This window comes from Tachypleus tridentatus, chromosome 7, assembly GCF_004210375.1.
Source record: "Tachypleus tridentatus isolate NWPU-2018 chromosome 7, ASM421037v1, whole genome shotgun sequence".
NCBI lineage: Eukaryota > Metazoa > Arthropoda > Merostomata > Xiphosura > Limulidae > Tachypleus > Tachypleus tridentatus.
Genome location: NC_134831.1, coordinates 52949853 through 52971791, shown reverse-complemented (window position 1 = coordinate 52971791; position 21939 = coordinate 52949853). Strand labels below are relative to the sequence as shown.

The 21939-nt window shown below is 33.0% G+C and overlaps 1 protein-coding gene across 9 annotated transcripts in view; it reads right to left on the bottom strand.

Annotated features, from left to right (window-relative positions):
- The window catches only part of LOC143255662 (uncharacterized), a 76065-nt gene extending 55057 nt beyond the window's left edge, over positions 1-21008 (bottom strand). For 6 of the 9 annotated variants that reach the window (XM_076511691.1, XM_076511690.1, XM_076511693.1 and 3 more), the window contains exon 1: positions 20376-21006. The gene's annotated coding sequence lies outside the window, so the exon portion shown is untranslated. Of the gene's footprint in view, positions 1-17401; positions 17580-20375 lie in introns of all 9 variants that reach the window. The other 3 variants (XM_076511696.1, XM_076511689.1, XM_076511698.1) reach the window with 3 other exon arrangements.
- Between the last annotated feature and the right edge of the window lie 931 nt (positions 21009-21939).

Sequence of the window (21939 nt, the reverse complement as noted above, 5' to 3'; positions counted from 1 at the left end):
TAAATATACAAGTAAAACTCGGGCAGTTTTATATATATATTTTAAATCTGTAATTCGTATTGTTAGATTTAATTATCTTGCTCTAGTTTTGGTGTTTTGGTTCTGCCTTTAGTTAATTAGAATGTATATACATCAAAGCTCATTTGTTATCCTTATCTCTTTCGTGTAGTTGAAATTTAAATCAGAGTACAAATTAATAACATTTCGTTTATTATCTTCAAGCTTGCTGGCCTCAAAAATAACTACTGCAAGTAAATAAGTTTTCCTGTTAGTTTGTGTGGAAATAAACACAAAGTTGCACAAAGGATTAACTGTGCTCTGCCCACCACAGGTACCGGTTTTAACAGTGTGAGTCCGCAGATATTCCGCTGTGCCACTGGGGAGCGATTTTCCTGTTAAAATGACATTATAACTATTTAGAAAGTTTACTCTTTTGATAAAGAAGAAATGAAGCGATAATTATAACAATCTATCTACGATACAGTCTCACTTCTCTTTAAATTTCGTGCATATTATCTGAAACTATTATTGTAAAATCAATATTATATATGTTTAAAACAACTTCTCCAGTTTGGACAATAACATTATTTAAAACCAAACACAAAGCAGGTGATTTTTGTATTTAGTTGATTCAAGGAGTTTAACAGTATTTATAATTGCCAACAATTATAAATACTTTACAAATCAACAATATATTAAGCCTGGATTATTAACACATTTTTCAATGGTATTAAAACACACGCACACATAAACGTAATGAAATTTTACAAAGATATTTAAAAAGCATATTTAACATATACAATTAAATATGCTCTCTAGACTTAACGTCTCTTATTGCAACAATGTGATATGTAAGTTGAGGAAACTGTCAATTATAGATTTAGAATTAGCCTATAAAGTATGACCATGTCTAGACTAAATACTTTATAAGAATTTCCTGAGTCAGCTCACAGACGTGAGGGAATCTCTAATGTAAACATGCTATGTCAACATGCATTGAGGAAGTTCATGTTTATGAGGTATTTCTTGAGACTGAAGAAACATATAACTGGATCGATGTAAGTCCTTTATGACATTCGATCTTGTTTGTGTAGCAGTGCAAAGCATCAAGACAAATTTTATTATTCTATTACAGCCCACTACCACCACCAGTAGCCTAGCCTTATACTTTTCTCTTGAGTAATACGAAGTAACCTGTGACCTCTATGTTTTCTGCAGTACTCAACATGTTCATATCCGTAGAATCTGTTATTTTTAAAGTGTAATCAAAGATGCAATTTTTATTATGAAAGGATGAAAACCCTTCGGACATTTTCATAGAGTAACCGCAAGGACAATTAATATTACGATATTATTTGTTATTGCACAAATACAAGCAACCCAATGAAAACACAATTCGAAGTAACCATCTTGCTCGTCCTTTCACAAATTTTGTCCACGCAAATGTTTCAAGCAAATTTTACTTCATTTCGCTGTAGCTTGCTAACAGTAAGTCAAAGTTAAAACTATTTATTTATATCGTTCATTATGAATCGTTTTGTGTATGGCGACAATTAACTTACCAGAACACCAAGTTTTACTTCATAGTAGATAAAAGTTTATGACACTTTTTGGGTATCTTCTCTAAGTCACATTTGAATTCAAAAATCTTTAATACGCGACTTATGAGTTCGGCGTTAAACATTGATCAAATATAACAACCTCATTGATATTATCACTATTTAAAAATGATACCACTTCAATACTTCTCAGCTTCACATGAGTAAGTCTGGATTCAGATTTCGTTCTCATCCAATACACTACAGGAAATTACTTTATCAAACGTATCGATACTTGTTTGTAAATGTGTTAAACGGCTGTATCGCACTATTATAATATTTAGTGCATGCTGCAATGTACCTCTGTCGATCCAGTAGAATTCTAACAAGCATAGTAACAGAGGTTCATGTTCCTACTCTGAAACACGCATTAATAATTTTGATAATGTATTTCCGGACACACTAATTATTAAGTTTCGTCTACTACATTGTGACAGGTTAAATAATCAGTTTCGTTTCTTTTATTGTAATTGAACTTCCTAAGTAACAATTAACAATTTTAAACATGTATATCAAGCGAAAATATATTTCCTCGTTTAAAACAATGTGGCTTTCATTTTTCTTAATAATATTTTTTCTGATCAAATGTGAGCACTTTAGAAGTGTTATAAGTTTAAAAGGTTCCATTCCCAATTTGTCCCAAATCAGAAAGGTCCACCTTTCGCAAGCTTCCAGGTTATAGATTTTTTTATTCATTTCTACAAAATTTCGTGTGTTTTTCCTGTAAATGTACAGTAAATGAGTCATTGAGTGTCTATATCGCGCAGTAAAATATTTTAACAATCACGAAAACTTGATTCACTTGATGTTTTACATTTCTTGCTCCACACACGCGTTTTGTTTTTTTTTTTTGCTTGAAGCGAAAGCTTCACAAAAAGCTATGTGCCCTGTGTCCACAGCAATTTGAATATGATTTTTAGCCTTATGAACTCTCAAGCTATTCGCTGGACCACCGAAGATTCTGAAGCTTTCAAAATGTTTTAAATGTTAACAAACCTCTATCAAATGTAAATAAATCTCTGATATCCTTATGTACTGTGTTCTCTGATTGCGATCATATTGACTCAAGTGTATAATTTAGGCTTCAAAAGCACTTAACCAGTTACATAACTGGGTGGATAATTAATTTTTCATACATGATCTTCATCTATTTATACGTTCATTATGCTAGCGTTAAGCCTGTTAAAATACACAGCAAATTTCACAGTTAGGAGTTTGATTGCATGGAAATTTCTAGTCGTTTTTTATTGGTTAGCTATCGCCAATAACAAACAAGTTGGACTGAAAAACTAACGACAATTCAAACGATCAACGAATCTAAAATCAGCACCAAGATCAATAATAATCTTTTCTTTAAAAAAAACAACTATTAGTGCTTACCTTTCGAGAAACTTTTGAAAATAAATATTCTTAAATATTGTGTTAAGCATAGTAATAGCTTTTTTTATCCAGTTTGGTTACATCTGGGCTTTTTAGAAGAGGCAAGAAAAAGAAATGAAGTCTGCTCCAATTCAAGCAAAAATAGCTTCAAACTGGTCACATGCTGATATTACGCACAGAGAACACTAAGTAATATTTACTTTTATATTTGAATTGTACTTACATGTGTAAACATGTTCAAGATGAAAAACGGTGCAATGAAAAGTGGCATTTTTGGTTTGTCATGAGAAGGTGATGAAATAACCGAGTTTAATTAGATTTTGTTCAAACTAAAAGAAGAAAACGATTAATTATGCAATGAAAAATCTAATATATACAGTAATATTGTTGATTATAATCACTAGAATGGAATGTGTAGTAACAGGTTTTATATTAAAATCTAATACATACAGTAATATTGTTGACTGTAATTACTAGAATGGAATCTATAGTAACATATTTTACATTAAAATCTAATACGTACAGTAATATTGTTGATTATAATCACTAGAATGGAATATGTAGTAACAGGTTTTATATTAAAATCTAATAGATACAGTAATATTGTTGATTGTAATTACTAGAATGGAATCTCTAGTAAAAGGTTTTATATTAAAATTTAATAAATACAGTAACACTGTTGATTGTAATTACTAATACTATTTATATATTTTATGGTGCGATTCTATCCTTAGTTAATGTTACTAAAATATGAAAATTTGGTGAAATACTGTGATTCTACTGCAGGAAACTAAGTTGTTTTCCAAAAACCGCAATAAATTAAATACATATGGAAGACCCTCTTCATTGTTTAATTCTATTCATTTATACTTGGCTCGGCATGGCCAAGCGTGTTACGGCGTGCAACTCGTAATCTGAGGGGCGCGGGTTCGTATCCCGGTCGCGCCAAACATGCTCGCCCTTTAAGCCGTGGGGGCGTTATAATGTTGCGGTCAATCCCACTATTCGTTGGTAAAAGAGTAGCTCAAGAGTTGGCGGTGGGTGGTGATGACTAGCTGCTTTCCATCTAGTCTTACACTGTTGAATTAGGGACGGCTAGTACAGATAGCCCTCGAGTAGCTTTGTGCGAAATTCAAAAAACAAACATTTATACTTTATGCTGCTATCCACATAGTTTAATTATATTGTTTGTAAATATCATTTAACTAAGTTATGTAGTACTTCATAACTTAACTGAATGGTGTGGATGAACTTATTAAGAAATAACAATAAGAGAAATATATATGTAAAAACGGCTCGTTTGGGTTGAGAAAATGTTTTACGTAGAGGAGTGAACAACGTTTCGACCTTCTTCGGTCATCGTCGATTACCTGATGAGCCGTTTTTACATATATATTTCTCTACAACTGGGTTTTCTCGACATCACGGATTAACAATAAGCGAATCCATTGCTTTTAAAAATAAAGTTTTACCGTCGCGTTTCCCATGTTGACATTTTTCAATAGTTCAATGAATTTTTCGTTAGATGTTGAGACGGATTTGGCAAGCAGGAAAAATGAATCCGACGCTTCATGCTTCCAGCCTAACAGTAGAACCCCATATTCCAATTGAGTAGTACATGAATGGGACACTGAATGATTCAGCTGCCATTTTATAGTCTGTTAGCTCAAAGTTATGAACATCTGTGTACAGAATTCTCTTTATGTAGCTTGCAGTGAACGTTTGAAACAGACAAATACACTACATGTATACTTATATTAGAGCAAAGCCATAATGGTGTAAGTGCTGTATTTACTGCAAGGAATGGAAACCAGAGTTTATCGTTGTAAGTTCATAACCTTACGCTGGCTGACGGAGGGACCAAAGTTTCTGAATTGATTCGAATGGAATATATGTGTTTATATATATATATTACCTTAAATTTTCTTATAAATGTTCTACATTAGAGCTTCTACAAACATTTCCAGAATATTTTACTTATTTTTGTATGTATAATAAATGGACTGATAATGTGCTGTGCCAAGAGATTGATTGAGTTCATTAAATACAGTGATACAATCAGATGATGGATAATAAAAGAAATAATTATTAAGATAATTATTTCTAAGGTTTTTATAGGAACAAGAGTGTCGTAGTCAAACACAGTTTCTTTAAAAACTGCCTTTGTACTTTATTGATAGTGGTAATCAAAAAGGAAATACTTCCATCAACGGAGAAACTGTTAATTGTCAACCACTGGTTTCTGATCGAACAAAAAAGATGATTATACGGGCTTGTAAAATACAATAGATATAGTCTGTATCCAACAGACTCCTTGAATGATGAACAGGATTTGGCTTTTAAACTGCGAGGAAGGACGCTACAAACACTCTCCTATCGCAGCTGTAAACTAGAAAAAAACCGTTTATCATATAGAGTCTGAAATAGGAAAGTCAGGTTTCAATGGCGCCTAAAGCTCAAACTATGGACAATGAATGACTGGAAGTATGTAATATAGAATAATGAATTCTGTTTCAGTCTTTTTTGTGCTGACGGTAGAATGAAAATATAGAGAACGTCACGAGGTACTTGATTCATCTTATGTTCTTCTGGCAGTGTAAGCTGCTGGTAGTGGCAAAGATTGGATTTTGTGATTCTTTTAGAAAGGCGAATAATGACATCTAGAAAGTACCTAAACGCTATTACCGATCTTGTTCATTCCACAACGTTGCATTTCTCTTATGATGGACGACCTTTAACGAAGACCCTTCCAAGAAGACGAAGTGGCAATTTTTAGCGTGTCCAAAAAGTGAGTTCAGTTATTCATGGCACGCTACAATTATTGCAAAAACACCCAGCACTGTGGGGCCGTGGTTCGCTCTAAGAATGTCGGTCAAACCACACTATTTGATTAGTGTAGTTGTAGTAGTGAGTGCTGTTGACTAACTACATTCTGCTAGTCTAACAGCTTAAAACTAACGTTAGTTTTTCGAAAATAGCTCTTCATGTAGCTTGTGTGGAACCCTTAGAAACACTTTCTCTGCTCTTCCCTTACTTGAACATTTTCAACTCCATTTAGCTCTGTCTCGTTTAAAACTAAACTGTCTCATTTACTGTTTATGTTTCATGTGTCTATCTGTCTCTTCGCCTATCCGACTTGGATCTGTTTATCTAACTGTTCATTTATCTATCTTTCCCTCTGTTTATTTATTTATCAATCTATTTATGCATATGGCCTAGTGTAATCTAATAGAATGCTCAGACTGTGAATCGAAGGGTTCGTGTTTCAAGGCCTGTTGACACAAGCACACACTCCGCACTTTTGAACCATGGATGATATATAAGAGTGACAGCCAAAATACTCCAGTCAATCAGAGAAGAGTAGCCAGAGAATTGGCGGTGAGCTATTGTGCCGTTGATTAACTGCCTTATCTCTAGTCTGTCGTTTCAGAATTAGGAACGATTAGGCGTAGGTAGAAATTTGCATAGCTCTGCGCAAAAATTGTGAAAAACAAACAATGAGGTTTACACTTGTCATTTAAAGGCCTTTGAATATTCTGACAACAACATAAAGATTATCTTATAAGCATAACCCAGTCACTACTATTTTGAAACCAACCTTTTGTGAAGTATTTCGGCTGTAACTAAAAATCCAGTTTTTTTCTAATATTATAACAACAAGTAACCAATTAACATTACCGAAAATACAACGAATTTTACTGTAATTAATATAATAAAAAAAACTAGGAAAAATTTGTTCGGAGAATATACCTGAAAACTGAATTAGTCCTGAAACACGACTTGTTAAAATACAAGGTATTAGTTATATTGAAATCCATAGAGATTTATAGGAGAGAACAATACGCCAATAAGATTAAGAATGAAATTATTTTCAAGTCTAAGTCGCGCTGGGTACAAAAAAAATTATTTTTCTCGTGAGAAGGCCGCAGTGAAACCTGTTGTATCATATCAACTATATTACTGTAGGTGCTAATGACTGGTTAGTTTCTTTCTTCCAACTACGAACTTAAATACCCGTCACTCTGATTAATACAGTCGTCACTTGTATCAAGAAAAGTCTCCCATAATTCTCTCTTCGTCTTTTTTTTTTTTCACTTTTGGATATTCCTAATGTCTAAACCAGTTTTGTTTGTTTGTTGTTGAGCAAAAAGATGCACAGTGAGTTCTTTGTGCTGTGCCTTCAGTAGGGCTCAAACATTGGATTTTTGCAGTATAAATCGTCGAACTTACTGTTGAGCCATTAGACAGTAATCAATGTCAATATAAAGAAACCACAACGAGAACTTACAATGTTGCTTGAGGGAAAATACACACAATAAATACGACAAAAGGTATACTTCAGAAACAGCCTACGTAATATATAAAAAATTCTAATAAAAAAAAATTCTATGCAGTTCATAATAATCACAAGAGATATAAACATTAAATCTTACTTACGAAAGTTTATAGCGTATGCGACTGAAGAAACGTTTACATCGTAATCTGTTATGAAATACTAAGTTTATTATTAGTGTGATATCACATTCTGTTGCAAAATAACAGCTATAGTGGTAAAAGAAGTTCTACCAAGGCATTTGGTGCAAAAGTATTAACTTCAGAAAGCAAGTCATCATGCAGTCCTGCGAAAGTTATAATTAAACAAAAATTAATAATAATGAAGTACTTAAAGTAAACATACGGTGGCACCAGTAGTAAATATATCTATATATATTTCTACGTTGAATTTCTATTAAGATGTGATACAAATTAAAACTATTGGATTTATTCAATGCCCTATACATTGTATTAAAATTCATCATTTCGAATTATGTAGCACTTGTGCTCTTAAACTCAATTACAGAACCGTTACAAGAAAAATGCAAGTGAAACATTATGCACAGTCTTAACTTCAAGGCTCATAAAAATGTGCTTTAAATCATGGCCTGACAGTATAAAATATGAAAGCTTTATAATTTTCCTTGTATCATAACACGTTTTCTGAATCACAATAAATATTTGTAAGTATCTTCAAAACCACTGGAATAGATACTATTAAGCTGAACGTTGCAGATGGAATACTTAAAAAAACACTAAATATAAATCATGTAAACCCTTGGAATCAATGAAAGTGTTATTATATAAAACATGTATATTCTACATGTTCATAAAGTCAGTTATATTTACGGTTATTATTTACAACTGGTACAACTCAAGCCACCTTGTTAATACGAAGTTATCTTCATTCAAATAATACCATGAAATATACGTAAATATTATAAATGTTGTACTTCTGTTAATCTTTTGTCTTTCACGAACATTTACTTTAGAACCTCACGAACCAAATATACAACATTTAAACTATGTTTAAACCTTAAGTAGTACTTTAAGTCTGTCACATACAAGAAACAAGCAAAAACGAATTTTCAATTAGCTATTCTGTATTAGATAGTCGGCTTTTCTATAAAAGACTATTGAATTTCTGAAACTTTGTTAAGGTTTCCTCAAACCCTCTGATGCCCCGAGGCCATATTTTCAGCTTTCATGCTTTTCTTCTTATCGATTTATTGTAGCGCTAGTCTCGTATCTTTCAAAAGTTTCTATTGCTTGTTTTTAGAACGAAAGATACTCATTAAAACAAAATATATATTACTGAACATATTTTGTAATCTAACTAACGGTACTACCGATATAAACAAAACTAAATCAGTCATAAAGTTTCCATGTAGTTGTAACCAAATATATTGCAAAATATGAGCAGTAATTGTTTTTTAAACTTTTTTATGTTGACTTGTTGATTAGTTTTTGCAATAAATATATATATATGATTATATGTGCAACGTTTCTTATAAAATGTGGCTTTCGTTTGGTTTGATTTGTTTTGAATTTCGCGCAAAGTTACACGAGAGCTATCTACGCTAGCCGTCCCCAATTTAGCAGTGTAAGACTAAAGGGAAGGCAGCTAGTCATCACCACCCACCGCCAACTTTTGGACTACTCTTTTATCAACGAATAGTGGGATTGATCGTGACATTATAACGCCCCCACGGCTGAAAGGGCGAGCATATTTGTTGTGACGGTGATTCGAACTCGCAATCCTCAAATTACGAGTTGAGTGCCTTTTTCTAACGATGCTGAAATTATAACATAAAATATTTTATCAATATTACGTATACCTTTCTTTAATATATTTAAGTTATTTCATATCCAGCGTATGAATAATTAAAGCTTCTTGAACAGATGCGCTTTTCGAAAAGAAATCAGAAATGGTTCTTGAAGAAAACATTATAAAACACACACATACACGCATTAAAATATTGGCTAATAGGAACAACATGGATTGAAGAAAACTAATGTTCTTTCTCTCTCTCTTGACCATCACCAATCCCTTGGGGTTTACTTCCTGGGATGTTCTTTTGTGACGAACAGCCCTTGATAGGGAGGTGTTGTGAGTATTATGTATTGACATTTGGTAATTTGTTGATAAACACAAAGCTACACAATAGGTTACTTTGTATTATGCTCCTCGCGGGTAACGGAACCTTGTTTTTAGTGTGATAAGTCCTTAGATGTTTTTATGAGCCACTGGTGCTGGTATTGGTAGAAGAATTAGTCTCATAGAATAACACGTACTTATATCTTGAAATTAGAGATTTCATTCATGTCAACAGATTCCGGACATTAAATTAATAAATGTTTTGTTTATTTACATAGAAAATACTTCAATTTCTGCTAATTGAGAATGCTGTTTTGCTTCGCAGGACCTATTGCAGTGAAAAGTTTTAATAAGATGCTGGATAAGATGATGTAATATCGCAATCTAATTATAAGTACATTCAATAGTGACCCACGAACATCAAAAAAGAACTGTTCTAGGAACACTACTACCATATATGGACCAGAATTCCGTTTTTTAGTCTTCCACGCCCAGAAGACCAGATAAGATCTGGTATTGAACGAAATATAACACTGCTGTTAAGCAGAAAACAAAAGAACGCTCGCGACATCGCTAACGTTATGTCACGAGATATCCAAACTACAAATCTTTTCACTTTAATCTACCAGCATGAAAGTACGTTACGAACAAATCTTTGGAGAACGTCGTAAGTATTTCACAAACCATTATGTCGCGCCAATACGTAGAACATTATAGATATTATAAAGTGTACATTTACTATCAGATAAGATAAAAACATTTGGAAGGCTTTAGTTGGCTGCTTTACTTTCTAATAGTTAAATGTATTTCATTTGACATCAATAGAAATGTATATTGAGATTTTCTGAAAAAAATTACAATATTACAAAGCTATTACAACAATATAGAAGTAAAAAAAACAACAAATCTATGTAATTTTTTTGTTGAAATAAACAATACTTAGGCTTAGGTTATTAATATGATAAAAAATCGAGGCCAGTTAATCAGTCAGTTAGTTATTCAGTAATAAAACCTTATAAAGCTTCAAAACTTTTGAAAAGAGATTTCCATAATCCTGAATTAGTTTGGTGCTTTTGAGCTTTTCGAGAAGAAAACACCATCTTTATGGTTCTGTGAATGTTTCGCTTGCCTTGTGTTTTGCTAGCAAGTTTTCACACACATTTTCTCTCGTTGTAGTTCGTGTTTTTGTTTGTTTGGAATTAAGCACAAAGCTAAACAAGGGGCTATCTGTGCTCTTCCTACCTCGGGTATCAAAACCCGGTTTGTAGCGGTGAGAGTCCGCAGGCATACCGCTGTGCCATTGGTGAGCTTGTGTGTTTTTCCAAAATAAAAAGATACCTGTATTATTTTTAAAAGAACTGAATATTTTCAGCGTGTTACTTAGTGGTAAAATCTAGTTTGATTAACAAGTAGAATTCTAGAAATACTGCGACACTGTTGTTTGAAAAACAAATAAATTTAACTCCGAGAACAGAGTGAATCAGCAATTTGTTTAAATAAGTAACAGTATTTCAGCTGCAGTTAATAAGTACGTTTATAACTTAACGTTCGCTGATACTGAAACGAAGGTACGTGTGGATACAGGCAGCAATTGGGTATTGCGTGATATTGAAATTCGATAGCAAAATTTTTGACTTTTAGTCGAACAGCAGAAACAGTGTCTACGAAAAGAAAGAGATAAGCAACTTTGGTCGCTTATTCTTTTATTTTTAAGGTAGATTTGGTGAATCAGCGCCACCTATGTGTGTCAAAATACATTGCATTTATATTAACGTTAATTTCAGTACAAAGTTGCATCAAGTTCGTTTACAACTGTCACATGGTCTTCGTGCCAGTCTTGCGCACTCATAAACCTATTTCTGCTTTGTAAAATTTGTTTGTTTGTGAATTTCGTGCAAAGCTGCACGAGGGTTATCTGCGCTAGCCGTCCTTAATTTAGTAGTGTAAGACTAGAGGGAAGGCAGCTAGTCATCACCACCTACCGCCAACTCTTTTACTAAAGAACAATGGTATTGACCGTCACTTTATAACACCCCATCGGCTGAAAGGGCGAGCATGTTTGGTATGACGGAGATTCGAACCATCGACCTTCATATTACCAGTCGAGCACCTTAACCATCTGGCCTTTGCCGGGCTTTGATTTGTAAAGACTTAAATGAAATTGTTGTACATTATAGTTCTCATGAAATCATGTGTTGTTCAAGGAAATGCCGATACAAATAGCGTCTGAACCACTGCTATATCCGCTGTTAACCATGTTGGTATTTAGCATAACGCCTCTTCGACACTGGATACAGCAAATACTGTTTTATTGACTTATTGGTAAATTTCACTTCATATCTACCATAAACGTCTTATAATTACCTTGAAAATATAAGCAGAAGTTTACAATGTTTCTATAGACGATAGGTCAAGTATTTTCCAATGTCACAGAATTTTAGGCATATATATATATATATATATTATATGCAATATTCTAGTGTAATTTTCGAAAGCCTTAGCCCTAAGGTAACAGTGTATATCAACACTAACTAACAAAATCCTTAAAATCAGTCATGTATTCGTTATTTAGTTTTCAATATAGTTAATTCTTTGTTCATTCAGCACCACATAATGCAAATTACAATCCACTTAAGCCTACAATTGTCTCTACTCATGCAGACTTTTTTCTACGAATTTACCATTAGTTGTCTTACGTACGATACCATTTTTAGTATACGTGCTGTTCAAAGCTAAATGAGAGCATAATGTATTTGTAAGTTACTTCGTTCGAGTGCGAGACTCATGCACTTCGGATGCCCAAACACAAAATACGTATTATTTATTTTTCGTTCAGATTACAAATATCAGAGATATTTATCTATACACACATACATTGAAAGAAAGATAACCGAACATAAAATATACTTAATATTCATACATGCATGTACACATATACTTTGAGAAGCCCCTATTCATGGTCAACATCAATTTTTCAATTCAAAAATACGAACAGTGATGTGTTTCCTTTATAAAGGGTTTTGTATTTAGAGTAGAAAATTATTCGCGATAAAGCTGACTCAGACAGACCAAAAAGCTTGATGATTATATATCAAGCTAAAGCTAATTTCTACAGTCTAAGAAGTTTGACTGAACGTACTTCAAGCTAAAGCTGACTCAGACAACCAAAAAGCTGGACTGAATCTATGCTTTTGGATAAGTTTTAATAACATACAAATTTACAAAAATCTTCTTCTAAGTATATAATCACATATTTTAAAATCTCCAAACTAAAATTCGCCTTAAAAACAATAATAGATAATCAGGAATATTTTCTTTCTTTCTTTTCGTGTCTCAGTGTATTGGATCCGGAGTAACTACTGATATCACTTCATTACCAGTATGTCGGCCCGGCATGGCCAATTGGTTAAGGCACTCCACTCGTAATCCGAGGGTCGCGGGTTGGAATCTCCGTCACACCAAACACGCTCGCCCTTTCAGCCATGGGTCGTTATAATATGACGGTCAATTCACTATTCATTGGTAAAAGAGTAGTTCAAGAGTTGGCGGTGGATGGTGATGACTAGCTGCCTTCCCTCTAGTCTTGCACTGCTAAATTAGGGACGGCTAGCGCAGATAACCTTCGAGTAGTTTTGCACGAAGTTCAAACCAAACCAAACCAATATATAAATGTACATATTAAATTCAGAAAAGTTCTAAGTACAAACCAAAGTGATCATGAAATGAGGTACAAGCAAATGTATTCAAAAACAAACTGAAACGCTCTTAGCATCTAAAGGTTTTATGAAATCACTTAAGTTCAGACGTTTACTATTCCAAGTTAGCGTAAGTACTACTCAAACAATCAACCAAACTATCCATCCACGATATCATATTTTGTATGCGCCTAATGAGCTATTAAAAAATTTTAGAATGTTGTGTTTTCATTACTGACCAGCAAAACAAATGAACTACTAAATTAGTCAGTATCAAATTTCATCGAAAACATTTGAAAGTAAAAGTTAAAATAAAAACAATTCTCTGACAAATTACGCATTTACCGTCTTGTACCATTTTATATTATATATCGTATTTTTTAATAATGTTCTGATATCTGTCAAAATAGATATTATGTTGATTCTTATAAGTATATTTAAAACATGTACAACCTACATGACTGTAAAGTTTTAAACCAATACAAAGACACTATTAAGTTTAATTGTCTAAATAAATAGGAAGCGGGTGCATTTAACCTCCGCTTGTCTTCCAGGAAGAAAGTATTCGATCTCGTGAGTGGTATATAAATTTATTTCATAATTTCAACAAAATAAATATATCACACCGATATTTCTCTCCTTGTATTAGAACTAAGAATATTTTGTCCATTTTTTAATTATTTCTACATTTGATTACCGAAAACGTAATATCACGTACTGCTAAATTTACGAAAAACAACAACAATAATTTACAATAAAAACAAAGGCTAAGCCTAAAAGATCTTAAACATCTCATTTGCTTACGGTTTGTGTTTTCCAGCAGCACAGTAGTGTTTCTGCAGGCTTATACCACCAGAAAGTGTAGCTTTGTGCTTAATATCAAATAACAAACAAACATACTCATGTTCGGTATTTTTTTCCCATTTCTGATTGCAAACGCCACTAATAAATCCGTTAAGCAAAGAGATAACTAATCCCTTTTATAGTTTCATTTTTATACGCGTTTTTCATCATGTAAACTACCAATAAGTGATTTAAAACAGAAAGATACCGAAACTGCTTGACGAAAAACACAAATTTTCACTATTTATTCAAATTTATATCTTCAGTTAGAGAAGAATATCACAACATTGTTCTATCTTAAAAAAATAAATATGTATACAAGCCAGACATTACACGTTCTCTTTGTGCAGCAGACATACGACACCCACCCCCTTTTATAACAATGCTCTTTCCCTTAGAGCTAGTTTCTCGTTCGGTTGCACCTAGCCAGGATTTGCGCACAGATGTTAAATGTATTTCTTTGACAGAAAACTGCCTGCGGTACTGACTAGATTGCCTGTATTTTATGAAAGCGTGGGTTTACAGTTTGTGGTACTGTCATCTGCTATCTGATATATTGATGAGAAAACCTTCCTCAAGTGTGTTAGTTCAGGAAACACAAAATCTATGTTTCAAGTTTAAACTATAGCACTTAACTTGAAATAATGCATAGAAACATATATGTTACAGTACATAGACAATAACTTTCATTAATAACTGTTTCAAATCGCAATTCAATTGACATACCCTAGATCTTTTCCATTTATTGAATTAACTAGATGATAAAGATAGATTTTGCAATATTAAAAAAGGCATCTAATTTAAAACCATATAAATAAAACACTAACACATTTCATTGACCTTATTCATTGTATTAAAAACTCATTCCCCAGAACTAGAGCTGCAGAGATTAGTTTTGTTTGTTAAGCACAAAGCTATTCAATGGGCTACGTGTGCTTTGCCCACCACGGGTATCAAAATCTGAATTTTAACTTTGTAGCATCCAAAGTTACCGCTGAGTTATTGGGAAGCTCAATAGGCAACAATATATAACTGGAATTCAAATTTGTGATTTTCAGATTGGGAACCAAGCGCTCTAATCACTAAGCCCAATATTCAATTATATCAGTAAATACCCCAAAGCTACAACGTATTTTATGCTTATGATTCTTGATTGAGACAACAGAAAGCAGATCTCTGCGGACAAAAAAAAACTGGGTAAAAAAATATAAAACACGGGAGTTCCTCTTATCTCTCTTATGTTCAAGGTTTTCTTGATATTTATTAGTAAAATTTATTTTACTTATTTTATCTCATCTTTAATTAGCATTTCAACGATTTTTGTGACATAGTATATAAAGTGCTACAAATTTTTGCACTTTCACTAAAAATATTATTAAGGAAAAATTATAATGCGCTAGAAAAAATAAATTATTTCAAATTGTGTAGCATCCATCTCGAAAGTTTTTGTAGCAGACTAACTGTTCAGCTCAACAAATCAACCGTGAACGGCGCCGTGACGATTGGTTTGAATATCGCGCAAAGCTATAGGATAGCTATCTGCACTATCCCTCCCTAACTTAGGAATATTAAATTAGAGAGAAGACAGCTGGTCATCACCACACACCAACCCTGGATTAAGGTATGGGCTTACCGGGCTGAAGCCCAGGGCCTTACATTAATTAGGGAACTCCTATAAGTTGAAAAACCTAGGTCCAATAAAACCCTTAATCCGGCCTTGCCACCCACCGCCAAGTCTTGGGCTACTCTTTAACTAACGAATAGTGGGATTGACCGTAACATTATAATGCTCGAGGAATAAACAAGTAGTAAATTTATCATGTAAAAACCTTTTCTTAATCTTAATAGTCAGATGGACCTGGCATGACCAAGCGCGTAAGGCGTGCGACTCGTAATCCGAGGGTCGCGGGTTCGCGATCGCGTCGCGCCAAACATGCTCGCCCTCCCAGCCATGGGGGCGTTATAATGTTCGGTAAATCCCACTATTCGTTGGTAAAAGAGTAGCCCAAGAGTTGGCGGTGGGTGGTGATGACTAGCTGCCTTCCCTCTAGTCTTACACTACTAAATTAGGGACGGCTCGGTGCAGTGGGCTAACAACCTACTCACTTAAATACCTATTGAAGAATCCGCAAGCGATTGCGGCCCTATGTTCCTTGATGGAATCTAATGGTGATAACTAACTAACTAACTAATAGTCAGATGAAACTAGTCACAAACTATAATATTAATTATTAATTTGCCTAACAAAGTAGGTTTGTGCTTTTACAATAATACTTGTTTTTTATCCTCACGTATTTTATGATAAAAAAACAATTTAAACTGAGAACAATGAAGTCGTTATAGGCTGAAAGTGTATATAATTGAACAATACGCTTTCTACTTTTAAAAAGCAAAAATATTTAAAATAATAGAATTTACGTTAAAATGCAGGTAGGCAAGAAACACGTTGAACATAATAAGCCTAGTATTTAGAACGTTCGACTCTCAATGTGGGATCGAAACCTGACACTGAACATCTTCACCTTTTCAGCCGTGGGGCATCATAATGTAACGATAACTTCCACCATTTGTAGTTTCATTAAAAATACCGTCATACTAAAATTACTACGTGGATTATGTTGAACCGTTGCAATTATGTTTCACTATAATGTCCTACGGCTAAACGTACGAGCATCTTTAGTGAGATGGGGAAACGAATTACCACGTGGATTATCTTGAACCATTGCAATTAAGTCGGGATATGTTTTGAAACAGTACACTTGTAAACCCAAATAATGGCTTGTAACATATAGAGTTATCAAATAGGAAATAACACTCGTGATGAAGCAAGTAACAATACGTTAGTAATATTAACACATACTGTGGAAAGATCACAATAAAAGGTAACGTTATGTTTTATCATTAAAGATATATAACTATATAATCTAGATTAGGATGGGTGACATACTTTAGTTCCGAACTTTATATTTATTCCTAAGTGTAACAACTAAGTAACACAGTGTTGAATTAGATGAAACAATAAATAACACAAAACGCTAAACTAGGTACAAGGTTCAATACAAGGGATGTCGTGAATATTATTAATTCAAGAATATTCAAACGAATGTAAATGAAAAAAGTGTTGTAAAAATTGGTAAGCACTTAATGTCACCTAGAGATGCAATTAATAGTTTTTATTAAGTTTTTGTTTCTGCCTTTAATTCTATAAGAATAGAAAAATTTTATTAATTTCGAGGCACATTGTACACAATAAAAGGTAAACTACTATGTTCACTTTTCACTAGCGATACTGTCTTCATTAATCGACAAATATCATTAAGTATAATAAGTTTTGAAAATAAAATACTTGAGGTAGAAAGAGATAAAATCTAGAGAAATGACATGGAAACATAGTTGCGTAATGCAAAGATCTCCATAGAACCTAAAATTCAAGAACACCTCAGAAAATCATAATGAAGCTACACTTTACAAACCTGGGTATTGAATGATGGTCACGTGATACGCGCCATGTTAGTCGTGCTACAAAAGCAGCAGAAATTATTGATACCTTAACTAGCCGAAACTCCTTTGCTTCAAAGTAACAGCAGAGTGCATGTGTGACCATGAAGCCGCCCTTCTCAGGGGCGGTTATCGACCTTGAAGGACTCTTCCCTGCAAAAGAAGATCAATAGCAAACACAAAGAGTAGTTGTTCCCACTTTTAAATATAAAAGACTTACACCAAGGCGTGAACTTGTCTTATGAACGAAAAAATTGGTTCATTGAACTTTTAGTGCATTGTTTATGTGTGTTGAAATAATGGAATGCTGACGTGAAAGTAACATAACTAACGTACATAAATACATAAAATAAAATTAAAGGCGGATAAAACAGACAACTAAAGAGCAAATGTATCATTAAAATAATAGCCTAACTAGAAATACCATCATAGATATTATAATTATGTAGAGACATAGCTCTCGAAAAGTTTTATTATTCAATATAAATGATATCGTAAGGTTACGAAGTTATGATCCAAATACTTTCTGCTTTACAGTACATAGCTCACATAAACTTTCCGTTACGACATATATATATATATCTAACATTTCAATGGGATCTTTTGTTACAATAATTAACAACTAGTGTAGCATTGTTACGAATATTATAACAAAAAGTTATGAAGTGATGTTCAACAGTATAATTCTCTGGTTTATTTTACTAGTTGAAACGATTGTTGTGGGTGCTAAAGACAAAATACTGCAAAGTAATAGAAACAATTAAGACTAATAACAATGATTAAAATAAGGTATAGTGTAAATGTATTTGTAACTTTTCTCTTATTCTTTAACAGATGTCAACTCAGAGATCTATAAATGTAGCATTTCAGATCTATCTTTTGCCACTATCCAGAAAGATTTTCATCTATCTATTCAGAAATCATCAGCTGGACTGGAGGTACAGCAATCGAGCCTATCTGAAATTATACTCATATTTAGTAGAAAAAATAATGTTGTGATGTTAAGCGATGGAAGCTATCAAATTAGTGGAGAAACTGTTAGGCTTACTAATTGTAACAAAAATCGCATTCGAATATAGTTATGTTTTACATTATTTGCAATTAGACCATTGTGGATTTCAAATTAAAGGCATATGGAAACTGACATTTCAGATGTTTATTTTATCTGTCACAATTCACTGTTCAGAAGGTCTTCCCTTTAATACCGAAACTCGTCACCGATAACCATAACAACATAAATTTTTATTCTACATATAAATAACATTTCAGATTAACTTTTAGCTGCCCCAGGGACACCCCAGCTGACATTTCTGAAACAGAACGAATTTTCTACTGGGCTTGTGACTGACAAAAGGTAGACTTGAAATGCTATTATGATTTGTTTCTGATTTGAAATTCGTAATGGAAAAAATATGAAAAATGTAAACTATTTTTCAGTTTGGAGTAGTTTTATCAAAGTAATTAAATTTAATTAATGGTTTTCACTGCTTCGCTAGTTTTCGGCCTTTAATATGCAATATTACTTTTTTTGTACTGCATACAAATAACACTTCAGAAAAAGATTTTCGACTGTTACAAATCGAGCCTAATTGATTTGTTCTAATTTTAAATGAAAGTTATCCTGGACCATGACTTGCTAAAATGGCTTATTCGACATTGAATGAAAGAAATCATGGGCTATGACTTGTTCCGTTTTGATTGAAAGAAGTTATGAGCCAGTGATTGCTATCCTAACTTGTTCTGATTTGAATTAAATGTGTTTTAGACTACGATTGCTAATATGACTTGTTATGGTGGAATAAAACTTGTTTTGGACTATTTTTGTTAATCTAACTTGTTCTGGTTTCAGTGAAATGTGTTTTGGACTATAATCGCTTATCTGACTTGTAATGGTTTGAATAAAATGAGTTTTGAATTATAAATGTTAACCTGACTTGTTCTAGTTTGAATTTAATTTATTTTGGATGATTTTTGTTAATCTGCCTTGTTCTGGTTTGAATGAAAGGTGTCTTGGACTATGATTCTCTAATTTCACATACATCTGGTTAAAAATTTCTAATGCACTAACTTAAAGAGTAATGCAAAAACATCTTTAATCTAACGTGACAGTTATTGTAATTATCAGAACTGATTATTAGCTTTGCCATCAAATAATAGTGAGGTATGCCTGAATAAGACAACTAATGAAGGTCTTAACAAAAAGACCAAAACGTTGTCTACTCCAGGTAGATGCGTGACATCATAACTTAAGAACTAGAATTTAGAATTATACGTTTTAGACACTAGTGGTCTCAGACAAATACAAGTAATAAACGTACATAACTTAGCGTTTAGAACAGTAAAATAGAATAACTTTTAACTGTGAATTACTGTAGCTTAATTCATGTATAAGTTGCTGAACGCACTAATTAGACTACTGAACGGCTAAAACCCATTAACATACCGCAAAAAATGTATTATAATTACGATTACTACCAAACATAGGTGACAGCTGAAAACTAAAGTTTAAAAGACACACTAAACTTATATACACTTTAGATTATTTGTTAACGTTAGCTTGGTATTGCACAAGCACACACATATGTAGTGACAGAAGTATGTGACGTTACGAAAATTTATGCTTCATCGAATAGAGAATATAAATGAATTATATACCGTAATTTTACATAAAATCTTCAGATGAGCTAACGGCAGAAAATGTTATACAACATAAGTATATAATATTTAGATCATATAACGGCACACAGTAAACCTAACGTTATTACACTACAAACATATATATATATATATATATGTATGTACATAATACTCAGATCAGTTAAAAACAGGAATCCAAGTTATACCATATTATTTACCAACAAAATATCAACTTAACGTTACGCCACAATACGATATAAAATCTGCAACTACAACGTAACGCTACATCAACTGATTGTTATTTTTACTCACCATGTAGAATGAACGAAAAACCCTCTTCTAATTCTTATAATGTAAGATTCTTCATTCGTTGGATGAAACGATATTGGTGTTGCTGCATATAAAACCAGGTATATTAATATATCCGTTTTAGAAACCTTCTTACATATGTGTAACAGCCTCCTTTCAAGAAACCAAATAATCGATTTTTTTTACTGCAACTGGGCGAATTCGGAGGTGGAGATTCTAAGCTTGTGGACTACTTATTTCCAGCACCGTGTTATACTGCTTTCAGTATGTGTTATTTGGAATTAGCTTACCTAAAGCATGAGTTTTTTGTTCCTTTTGGTGATAATTACAAGTGACAAACTCTCGCATGCTGCCGTGTATACCAGGTCTTCGCTTGTCGAGTAGCCTAGCTTTAAGTTACCTAAAGTTATCACTTCTCATTCAGAGTTTTCTACCTTTCCTAAGTCCAAACAGCTTCCCGAAATCTTTTCGGCTTTCCAAATAGGATTCTTACCAAGAGGTTTAAATAAAACACTAAAACAAAAGTCTTACAACACTTGTACAACAGTCTTGTTACGTATACTGCTTCACACGCAACTTGAAACAGAGCGTACAGCAAAAGTACAAACTCTCTATCTGATGTACTGTTTTCGTTTCAACCAACCCTGATCGACCAGGCGCTTAAAGAAACAGGAAACCGACAGTTCCTATTATAAAGTGGGGAGAGACGCTGTAGAACAAGTAGCATTTTATACAACCAATGTAAAGGTTTGTCAGAAGATGCAAAATTAATTAAACACTTTAAATAACTAATGACGTTTCAATATTTATTAAAAGTTGATAAAATAGTAATTATTTTCAAATAATAAATTTATAGTATTGCTTTCCATAGCATACAGAAAATACAAATTTCTCATTGAAAATGATAACATAAATGTATGTTAATAATAGTAATATTATAATATTATAACCTGACGTAGTTGTCCTTTTAGCCGTGGACGACGTTATAATTTAACGATCAATCCCTATATTCGTTGTTAAAAGAGTAACCCAAGAGTTCTCTAGTTGGATTCTTTCTTGTCTATCAATGCTAAGATAAGGACGGGTAGCTCAAATAGCCCACGAGTAGTTTTGGACGAAATTAAAAATAAACCAAACTTTTTTTTATGTGCGAGTTTCATTAGCAAAATTTATTTATCTTAATTGGAGAAACTTGTTCTATTTTTTCTATTGCATCTATTTTTCTCACTTCCCCCAATATATAGATTCTCTGATATTTATAATATTACGTAAGCGATTCTTATTATGAAGGTGAGCGTTTTGCCGTTCGGACAATGTTATAAGACAGTGAATTTTTCATGTACGTTTTTCTTCGTAATCAGTTAATTAGGTGACTTTTTTACTTATTTCTTTTTTAGTTAGCATATCTTTCGTAAGGATATCTTTAGTTAGCATATCTTTAGTAAGGATATTTATAGGAATGTGTATGGTTTAATGAGTGTTCCATCAGCAAATAAAATATAAATCTTCATCCAGATCAAAAGAATATATTGGAATTGGAATATTGTTTAATTTAACTCCAGCACAT